A 14,732-nucleotide genomic window follows, 5' to 3' on the forward strand; every position below is an offset into this window, starting at 1 on the left:
TGTGCTACCCTATGGTAATAATGGCTGTCATAGGACAATGCAGCTTTGTGTTTTTTCTTTTAAATACACAAAAAGTGATTATGTTGGTGCCAAAGTCAATATTAAAATCATTCATGGGCAGAGGGTATGAATTATGATAATTCATAACAGTTGCCAGTCAAATTGTTTTGATGGGGGGACTGCTTGTTTAAAGCAAATTCAGACGACCACCCTATAGAATGCTGAGAACAGGGTGTGTTTAGAATTCATAGTCCAAGGACACTGGAATCTACAGCAGCTCAATGTTGACTAAGATGGAACCAAAGGAATTATATACAGGAACAGAATTGAAAGCATTTGTTGCTGGGCATGTTTTCCCTCGATAAGGTTAGCGATTCTCTACCCCTTTCCTGCTCTCCTACTTGATTCCAATTCTTTGATCAGAGCATCAATTAGGATAGAGCAACAGCGTGCTGTTATTGATTGCAACAAAATCAACAATATTTCATTTTAAAATGTGTATCAGACCTAGTAAGGCCACTGTGACCCTTGTTAAATTCAGATCTATCGGTTCTATTTTCACCCCAGATGTTGCTTGTGTTATCCATTCAAAGCAGTGCATAATGTACCGTATAGAAGAGGAAAATACGGGTGTTACGTCGTTTTTTTTCAACTTTCTTTTCAACTGCTGAGTGCTTTGAGAGGTAGAAAAATAGGCCTGCCGTTGGAGCAGCTTATCTCCCAGTGCATATGAGCAGACAAGCCCTGTGAAGTTCCAGGAGGATGTCTTGTTTTAATTGCTTTTTTAAAGCCTGAGCAGTTTCACAGAGGGAGACCGTGCGTCTGTAAAACACCGTGGAAGCTTCACAGTGTACCATCGGGGAACAGCGGGGCCTGCACCTCCTGAACACTCTTCAGGAGGTTGTTCATATGTGCAACGTTGCTCCTAAACCCCCACAAGACTCCAGGGTGCTCCATGGCTCTCCTGCAAATATTGTATGATGCTTAAAGAGCTTTAGCAAGTTTTGTAGGTTATTGGAGACATCCCCGAAAAATAATTATACCCGCTGTACTTAGTACAGCCTTAAAGGCTGAACGCCCCGGCTGGATGTCTGAAATAGACACAGTAAAACATCCATGAAAGTGCTAATTGCACGAAGTCTTCCGAAAACTTGATTCCTTGATTGCCATTGGATGGTAAATGTTCAGAATGTTTCACTTACTGTCATTAACACATATTTGAGCTAGGTAATCTCACATACACAAGCATGCAATGTATGACACGACAACCGTGTGATATTTTCCTCCTCCATTATTCATGAAAGCTGATTTGCAAACATACAGTACAGTGTTGTTACCTACTGCACTGTGCACTACTGTAAGTCACTGAGGGATATTGTCACTTCAGTGCAGTTGTTACACTTTGTTCACAACGTCATTCCATCTTTGCAACTCTGGTTTGCAGCTTGTTGAGTTGACGGTGGTCCAGAAATCAGGAGAGCTGGAGAGTTTCAAGATACTGACAGAGAGTAGCATCGGGAGACGAACCCCAGCATCAACAGTTTGGAGCAAGCCCGGATTATCCATATATTGCATCGGGTGAACGCCCTGGGGCACCAGCCAATGGGGGGGCACCAAATTATTCGGACAATGAAGAGAAGATTTAAAATATTTTGCGCACATTTTTAAAATATAGGCTGTATTTACTGGAAGTCATCCACACAGGTACAAAACTAACGGTTATATTTAGGCTATCATGTATAAAAAGATAAATAATTGCGAGTTCGGTGTAAGTGCCCCCCCCCCAGTCACAGACAAGTGCGCAATGACGCAGTGACGCCAAACTATCAACGAAGAAATCCAAATGTACAGGCGACAACTGAGTGGCTCTGCCAAGCGAAACATTAAGCAAGGCAAAGACTCCAGACATACGGCCACTCTTAAAAATGTAAAAAAAAGCATCGAAGTTAACAGTGTGTGTGTGTGTGTGTGTGTGTGTGTGTGTGTGTGTGTGTGTGTGTGTGTGTGTGTGTGTGTGTGTGTGAGGGGGGGGCAGCAGAGCGAGCGAGGGAGCGAGCCCATTCACAGCCACACTGGAGCAAGTCTTGCTGTGCTGAATGTGGAGTAAGAATGGTTCATGTCATGACCTGAATGTGTAGTAAGAATGGTTCATGTCTTGCTGAATGTGGAGTAAGAATGGTTCATGTCATGACCTGAATGTGGAGTAAGAATGGTTCATGTCATGACCTGAATGTGTAGTAAGAATGGTTCATGTCATGACCTGAATGTGTAGTAAGAATGGTTCATGTCATGACCTGAATGTGTAGTAAGAATGGTTCATGTTATGACCTGAATGTGGAGTAAGAACCATAGTAAATATCACACTTTCACTTGCAAAGTAGGAGGGTGTGTGTGTTGGGGGGGGGGGGGGGGGCACACATCAAGTCTGGTCACCCTAGGGCACCCTAGGGGGTTAATCCGGGCCTGGTTTGGAGGTGTACAGGCGAGATCACAGTGGAAAAACTTGCGTGGGAGTCGATACCCTACCACACAATCTTTGACGGGTGGTGGGCGCTGGCGAAGTGATTAGCTCAAAGGTTCAGCTTTCACCAGATGTCTAGGAGGGATGGTAATTGGACAAAGAGCAAGGACCTCTCCCAAACTCGCTGTCCGTGGGTTATCCTGCTGCTTTTAGCTTTGAACCCTCTCTCACCGCTGTAGTCTGATGTCAAAGTGTTGTTTTATGTTGCTGAACAAGACACAGAGCACCAGGCATCACTGTCAAAACATATCTTGGCTAGAGGAGTGTGTAAAATCCTTAACGTTCCGATTTATTGAGTATAAAATGATCGTACAATAAGGCTTGGCGTATTTGAATGTCTCTGCTCTCTCTCTCCCTGCCTGGGAGTTCTAAACGACTACAACACATACAATACATGTATATTACATGGCAGGGAGCCCATACGTCTATCAACCCCCTGATAGGTATAGTCAGAGCAGAACCAAAGCAGATGGAGAACGTGGGTGGGAACAAAACATTCGACTCTCAACACTCTCATAGCGCAGTAACGACCAACAGTGCCAGCAACAATATTGTGGACGACAGAGAAATGTGTTGACTGACCACTTAAAAATGCTGCCATATCAACGTGTAACATGATATGAACCCCTTCCATAGATCATACCACTACGGTTCTTCAACAACTCCAATGGCTTCCTGTTAAATACCGTATCGACTTCAAAATTCTGCTCCTCACTTTCAAGGCCCTTCACAATCTTGCACCCCCAAATCGCTCTGAACTCCTTCACACCTACACTCCCTCTCGCACTCTCCGATCCTCCACTGCCTTTCAACTCATTATACCTTCTGCCCGCCTGACTACTATGGGATCTAGAGCCTTCAGCTGTTCTGCTCCCCACCTCTGGAACTCTCTGCCATCTAACATACGCAATATTGACACTCTCACCACTTTCAAATCCAGTCTTAAAATGCACCTTTTCACAATGGCTTACTTGGTTTGATCTCCTGTATTTTGTTTATCTGAAAATATCAGATTTTGCTGTTTTTATCTCATTTTGCTTTGTTGATTTTAATGTTTTGATATGTGGTTTTAAACTGTCTTGTAAGGTGTCCTTGAGAGCCTTGAAAGGCGCCCATAAATAAAATGTATTATTATTATTATTATTATTATTATTTGTGTCTGGTGTAAACTGGCTGATCCGCCACCTGACTGACAGCTACAGTAGCACTGACTTAGGGTGGCCTGCCTGAACTAAGCTTGCTCAATATCTTTACAGATACCACAAGGATGCCACAAGATGGACGGTACGTCACATGTTAGCTTCTTAGCTGAATAGCCTGTGGTTGAATGGGAGGCAGAGAGATCCCCTGCCTCCTGGACACTGGGGGATTGTGCTGCTGTGGTGCAGTTCACAACACATGTGTACACTGCATGTTCAAGGCCATATCTTTTGTTTGAATGAAATCAGACCAAACAACAAGAACTCGCAATTCATCCAGGGTGTTTTCATGAATAATCTCATTTCTTAACATAGATAATCGTGGACACTTGGTAGTACAACAGAACCCCCCCCAACGCCCCCACCCCCCACCCCTGCATGCGCGACAAAACAAACCAAAGGGCATCCTACCTTTGTTTTACCTCCGGGGTGGACTGTATACCCTCCACTTTCAACATAATGTCTGGGCCAAGATTGTGGAAGAAATATGACCCTGTTCTAGGCCATCCATCATCACGCCTGCCTGGCCTATGAAATACAGGCCAGGTCTTACCAACAATGAGTCCTATCTTGTATGTTAGACCTCACGCTTGTGTATTTATCACCTCAGAGGCTGCACAATGAGTGATTCATTGAAGAGTCCTGCTGATACAACATGCTGACTGCATCTCTGGGCAGTTTGCCCACCAATTCGTCCCTATCTATGATAATGCTCCCCATCCGTTCCCCAGTGCCCTCACAAAAGGCACATAACGACACAGATTCTTTGTTTGTCCCTTGTTTTATCCCCCCCCCCTTCGTTCTGTTGTTGTTATGCCTATGAAGTGTTTTATTTCAGTTATGTCTCCAAGGCAAGATGTAGCCACATACTGTAACGAGCATCATTCTCTTGGGCAAAATCAATGTGAAAAATAAATAACTTTGTACTGTCCATGTAGGACAGGTGTTTAACTAGGAGAAAAGGCACATTCCTTGAGATTTGACTCACAACAATAACAAATTAAATAAATAAATATGTTCTAGTTTGAACAGTTCTATTTATTGACAGTCACATGTTAGATTACATTTGCCCCTATACCAATGTAGTAACACTGGAATTACTCAATTAACATTGTGTTAACATACTGTCACACGATAAATGTGTAATTGCTTTGCACAACACAAATAACACACTTGAGATGGAACACGACTCATCTCCAGATACCATGTCATTATCAAATGACTATGTACAGTAACAACATTTACAACATTTTAACACAGTATAGGGGCAGCATACTGTAATATAAAGTGTTATTCATTTTTGCCTTAGGGTTTTCTTGTGTGTCTACAATGGATGGATCAAAATGTTTTGATGTAAGCGCAGCAGTAACTACTGGAGATAGATTCTGTTTGAAAGAGAGAGGTTCTGTTGTACACTATCCTTTTCATACAGAGTAACTAAGACAGATGCTTTTTCCGTGGTTGTTACCCGGAACTTGTTCCTTCCTGGTCTCTAATGGTGTTATTACAACTGCATGCTTTTTTGGACTTCCCTTGGCTACTTTCCCCCCAAGTTCATTATACAGACAATCTGTGACAGACTACATTAGTTCTACGCACTGTACAGCTGCCAACCTCTGTAATCTAGACCTAATGTGTAAATTCCTTCTGGCAGGCCAATAAAACCCAGATTAGTTTCTCAGAGAAGGTACACTCATTGCAGTGGTTGATGGACATGTGAAGAGAACATTAGCATACCATTTGGTATTGGCTCTAGAGAAAGTGAGAGTAGGCATCTATTCCACCACTTTGCCTCGGTCCCCAGTGCTCAAGGAATACATGACGTGGAATTGATTTGTTTAGCACCCATCACAACCACTTGATATAATCTATGCTCAGTAATTTACGTTGGGATATTGGTGGTTTGTCTGCAATTGGAATTGAGAAAATACATCATGGTATCTCGAGGGATGGCAAAAAAGGCAAAGGAGTAAACAGTAGCATACAAGCTAATTCCAGAACTAAAAACTAAAAACAATAAAATAACATTATTCTTGTTAGAGACAAAGTCTAACACAATACAAAGCTAGTATTACATTGAATTTGCCAGGTCGAAAAAGAGGTGTACTGCTTTGTACTGTTCCATTATGCATGAGATAACGCTACACTTATTACTTTTTTTGTTTTAAAGTGAATTAACATTTGTTCTGAGGCACGGCAGCTGCTCGCTAATTGTGTTACACAACCCAGGGATATTTACTATTTACCCTCAGCAAAAGTCAATCATTTCAATGCGCAAATTATACTTACTAATTTGTTTATGTTTCTGAATAGATGGCATTATTTTACAGTAGGGTTTTCTCAGTCTATACTTCAAAATGAAGCACTCTTTCCGTATTCTGTTTTTAAAAGATGTTTGAAGTAAGGTGATAACCTGCGCATAGCAGAATGGCTTCCCCGCTGCATCAGCCTTGCTGCACATGTGAGGGTCACCTTCCAGTGGAACGTGAACGTGGAGGACGCCACCGTTCTGTTTGCTGTTCCACCTCTCAAATCTGTCCTGAAGGTCTCACATTCCTTCTCGCTCTCCTCTTTATTAGATGCCAGGCCTCGAGGCCTGCTCTATATTCATGACATAAAGGCTGCTCATACCTAATATTTGTGAATAGTTCCCATCTTGTTCTAGTAAACAGCGCCTGCCCTCGCGCCACTGGAGCTGCGCTGGCACCTTTATTGATCTCCTCGCAATAAAGGAGTAGAACTACCTTCTGAAATTAGATTTTTATACGGCTGGAATATGCCGGGCGAAATTGCATTACCTTTGCACATTCATAACATTTTTTCCCTTAAATAAAGTTGGTAATTAAATCCCAGTCCTGAGGGTGTTTTTCGATGTTAGTCTCCCTCCACTGTTGCTATCAACAACACAATCTTTGGAAACTGAAACTGAATTCTGTCTTCAGGGGAAATGCTGTATTGTGAATAATATGTTGTGCTTTCTATAAAGCAGCACAGAGATAGTTTATGTTGTACACCTTATAGTCAGATGTAACGAACTTGAAAGTAGTCCATGAGCCAGGAGAAATTGTAATCCATGGTTGACAGTTGTTTACATTATTAAAGGGTAACATTTAGCTCAAGTTAGCATCGATTTTTCTTTCTTATGATGACTGATGTATAGATGATTCACTTACTTTAGACAAATGTACTTGTTCTATGTCGCTTTGGATGAAGGCTTCTGCTAAATGGCAACATTTTAAAAATGAAGTTAAAAGTGGCTATTTAAACAACTCTGAACAATGGATTACTGTTTCTCCTAGACCACGGAATTTAGGGTAAGGAACCCTTTGATTATAAGGCATAAAAAAAGAACTATCCCTAATTAACTAAATTATGGTCGCATTTATAGTTTATGTAATAGTTCACCCTACAATTAAAGTTTGCCAGAGATTTCCATACCATACAAGGTAAATAACATGATAACGTCCATATTCTGCACCATCTGTTGTGGACCTGCTATAAAGATAAGGCACACTCTCTACCTACAGTAGATGGTGTCTGCCAAACTGTAGCCTATATGAAAATGAACATTAGCCTACATTCTTGCACAAGATCGGAACCGCCAACATCAGAGGACCCCATGAGTCGTTTTACATATCATACACAGTGTCACATGTCTAGTGAGGTGGACCCAGCCTTCCATCAAATTACTTTTGTACATGTGCAATCATGCTGAAAGTTTGCATTTACACACTTACTGTATATCACAGTACATACATATCCAATGTAAAACAAGCCAGAAAGTATTGTGCCCAGGCAAGATAATGTGTTTCTGTGTGAATCTCTCACAAGACAAATGAACCACATGATTTCTTTTCTTTCTTTCTTTCTTTCTTTCTTTTTTTCTACCATCTATGGTTGCAGGATAGCAGCATTACTAACCCCTAAACACCCGTAAGGTGTCAACTCATTTCACCTGTATTTGTAATGTTTTGAAGGTTTGAATCCGTTTCTCTACCCTCATGGGCCTGCACCTGAATGGTTGCTGTTTTTCAGTCAGATTAGACAGTACATTGTATTTTAAATCACGGTAAAGAACTCCTGAATACACAACCCGAATACCATACCTCTGAATTAGCACAATTCTTCACTATTTTTGTCATTTCAATTTTATGGAGCCTTCCACTGAACGTTCTACTTTGGATCTTGTGGCGGTGAGCTCACCTCAGCCATCTAACTTGTGATGGCACCTAGCTGTCACTGAACGGAGGGAATGGACTCTCTTCCCGAGGGACATCGCTATTGATAACCGAAGTTCCGAATCATTTAATACCATTAGATTTCCCTTCCAGCCTCACAGAGGAGTATCATTCCCAGCCTCCCTCACAGTGAGAGATTATCATGGGTGATCATGAGCTGGAATGGTGGAAGATTTGTCAAGTTAATAAAATGAGCTCTGGGGAGTGCTATATTCTAGGCATCATTGGAGTAGCTACATTTAAATAAGTGTGAGTCAGTGGAGGCAGCAGTGGAGGGAGTCAGAAGGAAAATAATGTATACATGGTAAATCAAACAAACATACTTCCTTTTATGTTGACAGGTATCGTGTGCGTATATCTCAAACAATACCCTTTTGTATATTATAACCGCATATACAGTATACAGTATTGTCTAGGGCCTTCCAAATAGGCTTGAATGTATTCTATTAGAAAACAACATACTGGTTAATCCACATTTGTCTTTAATAAGATTGAATGGCAGTTTCTTTATTCAAAACGTTTCCGTACATTTTGATAAATGCAATGTGTGTTTTAAATCAAAGTGAAGCCGAGGCAAACATAGCAATAGTCTTTTAATTATTTCGGATTGCTCAATTTCCTTTGTTTTAGCTGCTCATTCATTCGGGTGCTTAATTGGCAAATGTTGACAGAGGAGAGCGGACGCCTCTGGATTAACGAACAACAGTTTTGATTATGCTCAGGGGTCGCAAATGGTGTTGTGGTTCAAGGCTTTGTGAGTATATTTACAAGCACACTGATAATAGCTCTGAAATTGCAGTGTTTGTGTTGAACAGCTACTTTTTGATAACGCCATTAGGCCTATGTCCAATGAGATTGCAATCGGTCTTTGTAATGCCTTGTATCGTGTCAATCATTACCTGGCTGGCACAGTTTAAATGCATCATAGCAGAAATTGAGATATTTGTATTTGTTTTCCATCACATGATTCCCTCTTTCTCTTTTCTCTTCTCTTGTCGTACTCTATTCTTTCCTCTGCCCTCCCCACCTCCTCGGTGCCTCGTACCACGTCCAATCAATTTCTTCTGTCTGAGCATAGTACAACACGTTAAAAGATGCATGAGGTTATCACCCTGTCCAGCAGGGCAGAATGTAGAGCGATCATGTTGAGGAGATTGACCGTGGTCACTGAGTTATTGCCCACTCCTTTACCTGTTGTGTAATAATGCCAACAGAAAGGTTGTGCATTAAACATTGAGCAGGAGGCCTACTTTAATTAGCTGTGTGAGTCCAGTCCTCAAGCTTTATCTCTCTGTTCATGTGGATGGAAATGGAGACAGTATCTCACTGGCGTGTGTTCAATCCCTCTGGCCAGCCGACATATGAGACATTGTAGATTCAGTATAATATGGATCCTATTTCCTTATCTGTGGATAATTAAACACACAGGAGGTATGGAAATGTCTCCTGCATACTGTCTCTGCTTGCAAGTGTGATGGAGTTTCTTTTTTTCGACTTTAAAGGTACAATATGTAGATTTCATATTGTACTTGTATTTCAGATTTTCAGTGTTGCCAAAGCAAAGCAACGCCCAATAAACAAATGATACACCTTTAAGTTTGACTTCTCCTACGCACCTGTTGCAAAGAGACTTTTTCAGGTGTGCAAAAGCCATTTTGTAGTCGTAGGTGTTGGGGCCTAGGAAATACCTTACATCTAGTACACTTACAGTATGATTTCCACAACTGTACCCTATCCCCACAGCAACAACAGTGTTACATTTTTTTTAAAGAACCCTATTGTTATTGTTAGGGTTAATTATTATTGTTAAGATGCCGCCGCTCAATTTCCTGTGAGATGCTTCATGCTAAAGACTTGAAACTTGACAGTATGACTGTAGAGTCACCTACAGGTTGGCAGATCGGAGGTTCGAGCCCCGGCTGGCCACATGTCGAAGTGTCCTTGGGCAAGACACTGAACCCCAAATTGTTCCCAGTGAGCGGGCCGGCGCCTTGCATGGTAGCTTGCCGCCATTGTTGTGTGAATGTGTGTGTGAATAGGTGAATGAGAGGCCGTTGTAAAGCTCTTTGGATAAAGGCGCTATATAAGTGCAGTCCATTTACCATTACCATTTACCCTTTACAGTAGAGTCACCAAAGTTGGTACATAAGTCCCTCTCATCATGATGAACAAACAATCCTCTTGGGCAATCAAAGTCCGCCATGATGGATTCTTTAATTCTGTGAAAAACACATGAAACAGACTTTTACAGTTATTGACCTATCTGCACCAAACTTGGTATGTAGCGTCAATGGATTGAGGTGCTCACTTGATCCATTTTGTTGACCGTTTGAACAAACAAGATGGCCGCTCTTAACCAATGAATTGCCCACGGGCTCTGGCTTCTCACTTCTTCATATAAATCAAAGACAATTAATCCTATCATGATGACATTTTGGTCCACAGGTCCATTAGGGTCTCAGGGGTCATAACCCTAAAGACACATGTAAATCCACCAAAAGAGGGCGCCATATATCTATTGATATATGGTTCATAAACTGGGCAACAGTCATAGCCAACATCTTAAACATGGTCATGATTGGCTCTTGGGCTTGTGGGCGTGGTCTATCCTCTAAATCCCTGCTTTTGTATTAGGAACAACTTTCCGAATATTAGGCGATGACGTCATCATCCAGGGCCCTACCTTGACCGTTCTCAGACAGCCGTTGAATCCTGTCACCTTGCCGTGAGGCTTAAGGCCGATTTAAAGTTCTGCGTCGAATTTACATGCGTAGCTTACGTAGCCTACGTAAGGGGTCTCGCACTTTACACTTCTGCGTAGGCCGCGCTGCAATTACACCGTCACATCGCTAGGTGGCAGTGTGTTTTCTATGCCCCTGTGCTGTGCCTCTTCCGGTTAGGGTAGGTACTATGATGATGTTACTGATGTTTACCTCCTTCTGCTATCGCTATCATTCTGTCTGACAATGCCGACTAAAAAGCAGCGTGCCCTAATGCAGTTGAAGCTTATATGTATTCAAGAACAGACGATCATACTAGAACAAATGATCCGCGCACAACGCATCTTTCGAATATGCCGGTTTCGCTGCGATGCGAAACGGAAATAGAAGTCGGAATCATGTGACGCAACCAAGCGGACCAATCACAGAGCTCACGCTCTGACGCGTACGCGTACGCTCTGACGCGTAGTTACATTTTTTGAGAGGAGCGTGTCAACCCTCTCCGTAGGCAACGCGGGCCATGCGTAGCCTACGGCGTCGATTTTACGCAGAACTTTAAATCGGCCTTTAGACACCACGAATCGCTGCTCGCAGCTTTCATTTATTAATTTTATTACTGCACTAGTGGCATAAGGAACCCATCTTATATTGTAAACCAGAAGAACATTTAGAAAGATAAACTATCCAACCGTTTCTCTATTCCTGGGGGTATGGTGTTGTTGTTTTTTCCGCACCGATTGGCCCTAAGCTTTTAGACGGTCCAGTAGAACTGGAGCACCATGTCTCAGGTGATAGATAAAAATCAACAGTCATATGTACTGTTGGTCTCAGTGGAGGATAAGGTTATTCGCATCTGATCTCATCCATCATTTATGCATGCTCTTTCCATTACAGGTTCATTTAAATGGAGGGATAGTATATCCTCCCCGCTCTTAAACACTAAAGGTCAGTGATTTATTAAGGCTGAATTTCCTTCACGTACTGCAGAGGCCGGATGTGGGACCTGTCTATTCTCCAGGATTGAGTACAGTACAGTTGAGTTTTAGTATTATGTGGAATCGTTCGGCGCTAATCTTATGAGGATGAGAGGGATTACACTTTGTCAATTCACACAGTAAGATATACAGTATAGGCCATTGAGCCACACAGGACCGCCATTCAAACCACTCAACCCTTCCCTCCTGCCCAGACCCAGTCATTGGATGTGTCAGTGTTTTATTTGATTGGGCTCAGCATGTGCTCCACCTCCCCTGTTTTCTGGGTAATAATAATGTCAGTTGACCAGCTGTTGAGGGCATGGAATGATCCCTAACGTGATAATAGTCCTGTGGTTTCATCCACCTGGCCGGTGGTAGGGATTGAGCCCTTCAAATTAACTTTGGAGCAATATCTCCCGTAGCCCCCATGGTTTAGGTGTGTGTGTAGGGGGAGATAATGTGTGTCATGCCAGTGCCCCCACCTTCCAAATGGAGCCAGCACAACTGGTGTTTGAAAGAAAGTGCCAGGTTCAATTAGCAGGAAGGAAGCAGTCACACTTTCTTGGCACGGGCCTCACAGCTCGAGGCCTCCCGACTCTAATGTGTTGTACATTGACTTCACTGGGACTTTTACTGTGGCCTCGGATTCACTGTTTACTGCAGCTCATGAATGTTCCCCTGGATTTGTGGAATGGTAAGGTTGTCAAAGTCTATTTCCTCTATTTCCTCAGAGCTGCAGACCAGCAAGGTCCCCATAAGTTAAGGTCGTCCCCCCCCGCCCACCCAAAAAGAGTCAAAGAGTTCAAATTGAAAAGATAGGGTGATAGATTTCTGAATCCACTAGTAGGCTTTTTATTGAATTCAGTAAAATTATGGCCAGAATTCAACTGATCTCCACAATTGCAAGAGCGATTCCCCACCCCATATGTTCAGCACCTTGGAGAGCAACTCAGGAACAAATGGTAGATAATGGAGCATAACACAATCACGTTCCTGAAGTAGAACAGCTTTACCCACACATTGTCTAGATACGTTTGACTCAAATCTCTCTGTAAACAGGGTGCAATTAAAATGCTTATTTCACCCTAATTCATAGATAATGGACAATCTTACCATCGTCTTCAAATGATTATTTTGTATTTTGATTCAAACGACTAATTGGCGTGGTTGCCAACAAACATACATACATACATACTGTACACACAGGCCCATGCAACATAAATGCTAGTAATTATGATTCGTTAAAATATGACTAAGGGGGAATATTCACAAAAGGAATGATGTAGTGGTAACTGAGAGGGGCATCAGAGACAAACAGAGGCATAACAGCAGCCCAGTAGTCGACCCAGCTGGGGGGCTCAGGTCAGCCATGAGAGGCAGCTGGGCGGTGAGCAGCCTGCCAGCCCCCACACACACTCCCACCACAGCAGGAAGTCTCCATCAACACCGCCTGTGTACCTTTTAACTGACTCTTTGTTGCCGGGCCAAGGATAGACCAGACCAACCGATAGACCTGATGAGAGTGAAGTTGAAACGTGTCATCACAGCTTGGCACCTTGTCTCAGAAAAAACAATTGGTTTGTTTTTCTCTCAGGAAAAAAACCAATCTATGTCATATTTTCGATTAATTCATGTATTATCTCAGCTTCCATGTATTGGGGTGAATAAAGTTGTGAATATATTCAGACTATAATCCCTTTAAGAGCTCTTAAATTAACACAGACAGGAGGCAGTCGGTAGAGATGTGTGATGAAAAGCGAATTGCTTACCGCTTACTTCTTCTTCTTCTTCTTCTTCTTCTTCTCCTCCTTCAGTTCAACAAAGTACCAGGTGCATAAAGTAGCAGAGCTGTAGTCTTTGAGAAACAGTGGAGAAGCCACTGGGTTTTCCTCCTGTGTTTGTCTCTCTCTAATCCCATCAAAGAACCCCCTGCTTTTTTTGTGTGTGTGTTTGTTTTTTGTTTTTTTTGTTTTTGGAATACCAAAATCCTCCCCACCTCTTGGGTTTACCTTCCCTCAGGATTGGCATCTGGGAGTACACTCACTGGTGATTACTCACACTACCAGACAAACATCTGGGAGCGTAAATATGCATAATCCCTCCATAGCCCCAGTCTCCACGACAGTAGTGTAGCTAACTCTTTCTAAAAGTAAATAACAAAACAATACAGAGAAATAAGAAATGGGATAGAATACATTCTACACAGAAAATGCTGCAACAAAAACATGTCCTGTACTGTAGCCACATGCATGTTGAATGTAATACATTGGTGCCTCTGATCATTTGGAGAATGGACTTATCAAATCCTTGTTATTCTCTTCTCCTCGACTTAACTTTTAAGATGAAAGTCACCATGGTGCCAGAGGACTTTGACTTTGGCAGATGAGATTTTTGGCTCATTTGGTCCCAAAAGAAAAGTGTCATGATGACACAGTGCAGTAATTTACACCATGGTCGTTGCCTTGGCAGCAGAATGACATGCCTCTGTCAAGAGCTTCCTCATAAAAATACCTTGCGTTCTTTGCCATGGTTAATGAAGGGAAAATATGTACAGTATGTCCCAAAGTACAGATAGTTAGGCCTGCCATGGCAACCAATGTTTATGCTGTATATCTAATTATGTGCACATTTACTACTGTCATTTTCACTTTGTTGTGTATTTGTGTCCAGCATGCTGTGGGGTAGACTAGGCTGGGGCTGGCATGTCAAATTCACATACCTGTATACCATACCATGGTATGAGTCCCATACCATTTATTGTATATGGCTGGTTTCACAGACACATTAAGCCTAGTCCTGGACTAACATTTTAAATGGAAACATCTCCATTGAAGATGCATTTTAGTACAGGACTCGGCTTTGTCTGGTCCAGATAACCAGCCCATTGAGTTCCATTATTAGAACATCTCAGTGATCATGATTTGTCATCGTCATGACCAATTGCTGTGACGGTGTGCACTACTGATCACGATTCATGACTGATCAGTAGCCAACAGCATATAGTTGTTTGCCCGTTCCTATTTGATCAGCCTTTTTTCCACTCTAACCCAAAGGGATTTCTCATCACAGCTTCGCCG

The sequence above is a fragment of the Nansenia antarctica genome (genome assembly GCF_963989245.1).
Source record: "Nansenia antarctica genome assembly, chromosome: 5".
NCBI lineage: Eukaryota > Metazoa > Chordata > Actinopteri > Argentiniformes > Microstomatidae > Nansenia > Nansenia antarctica.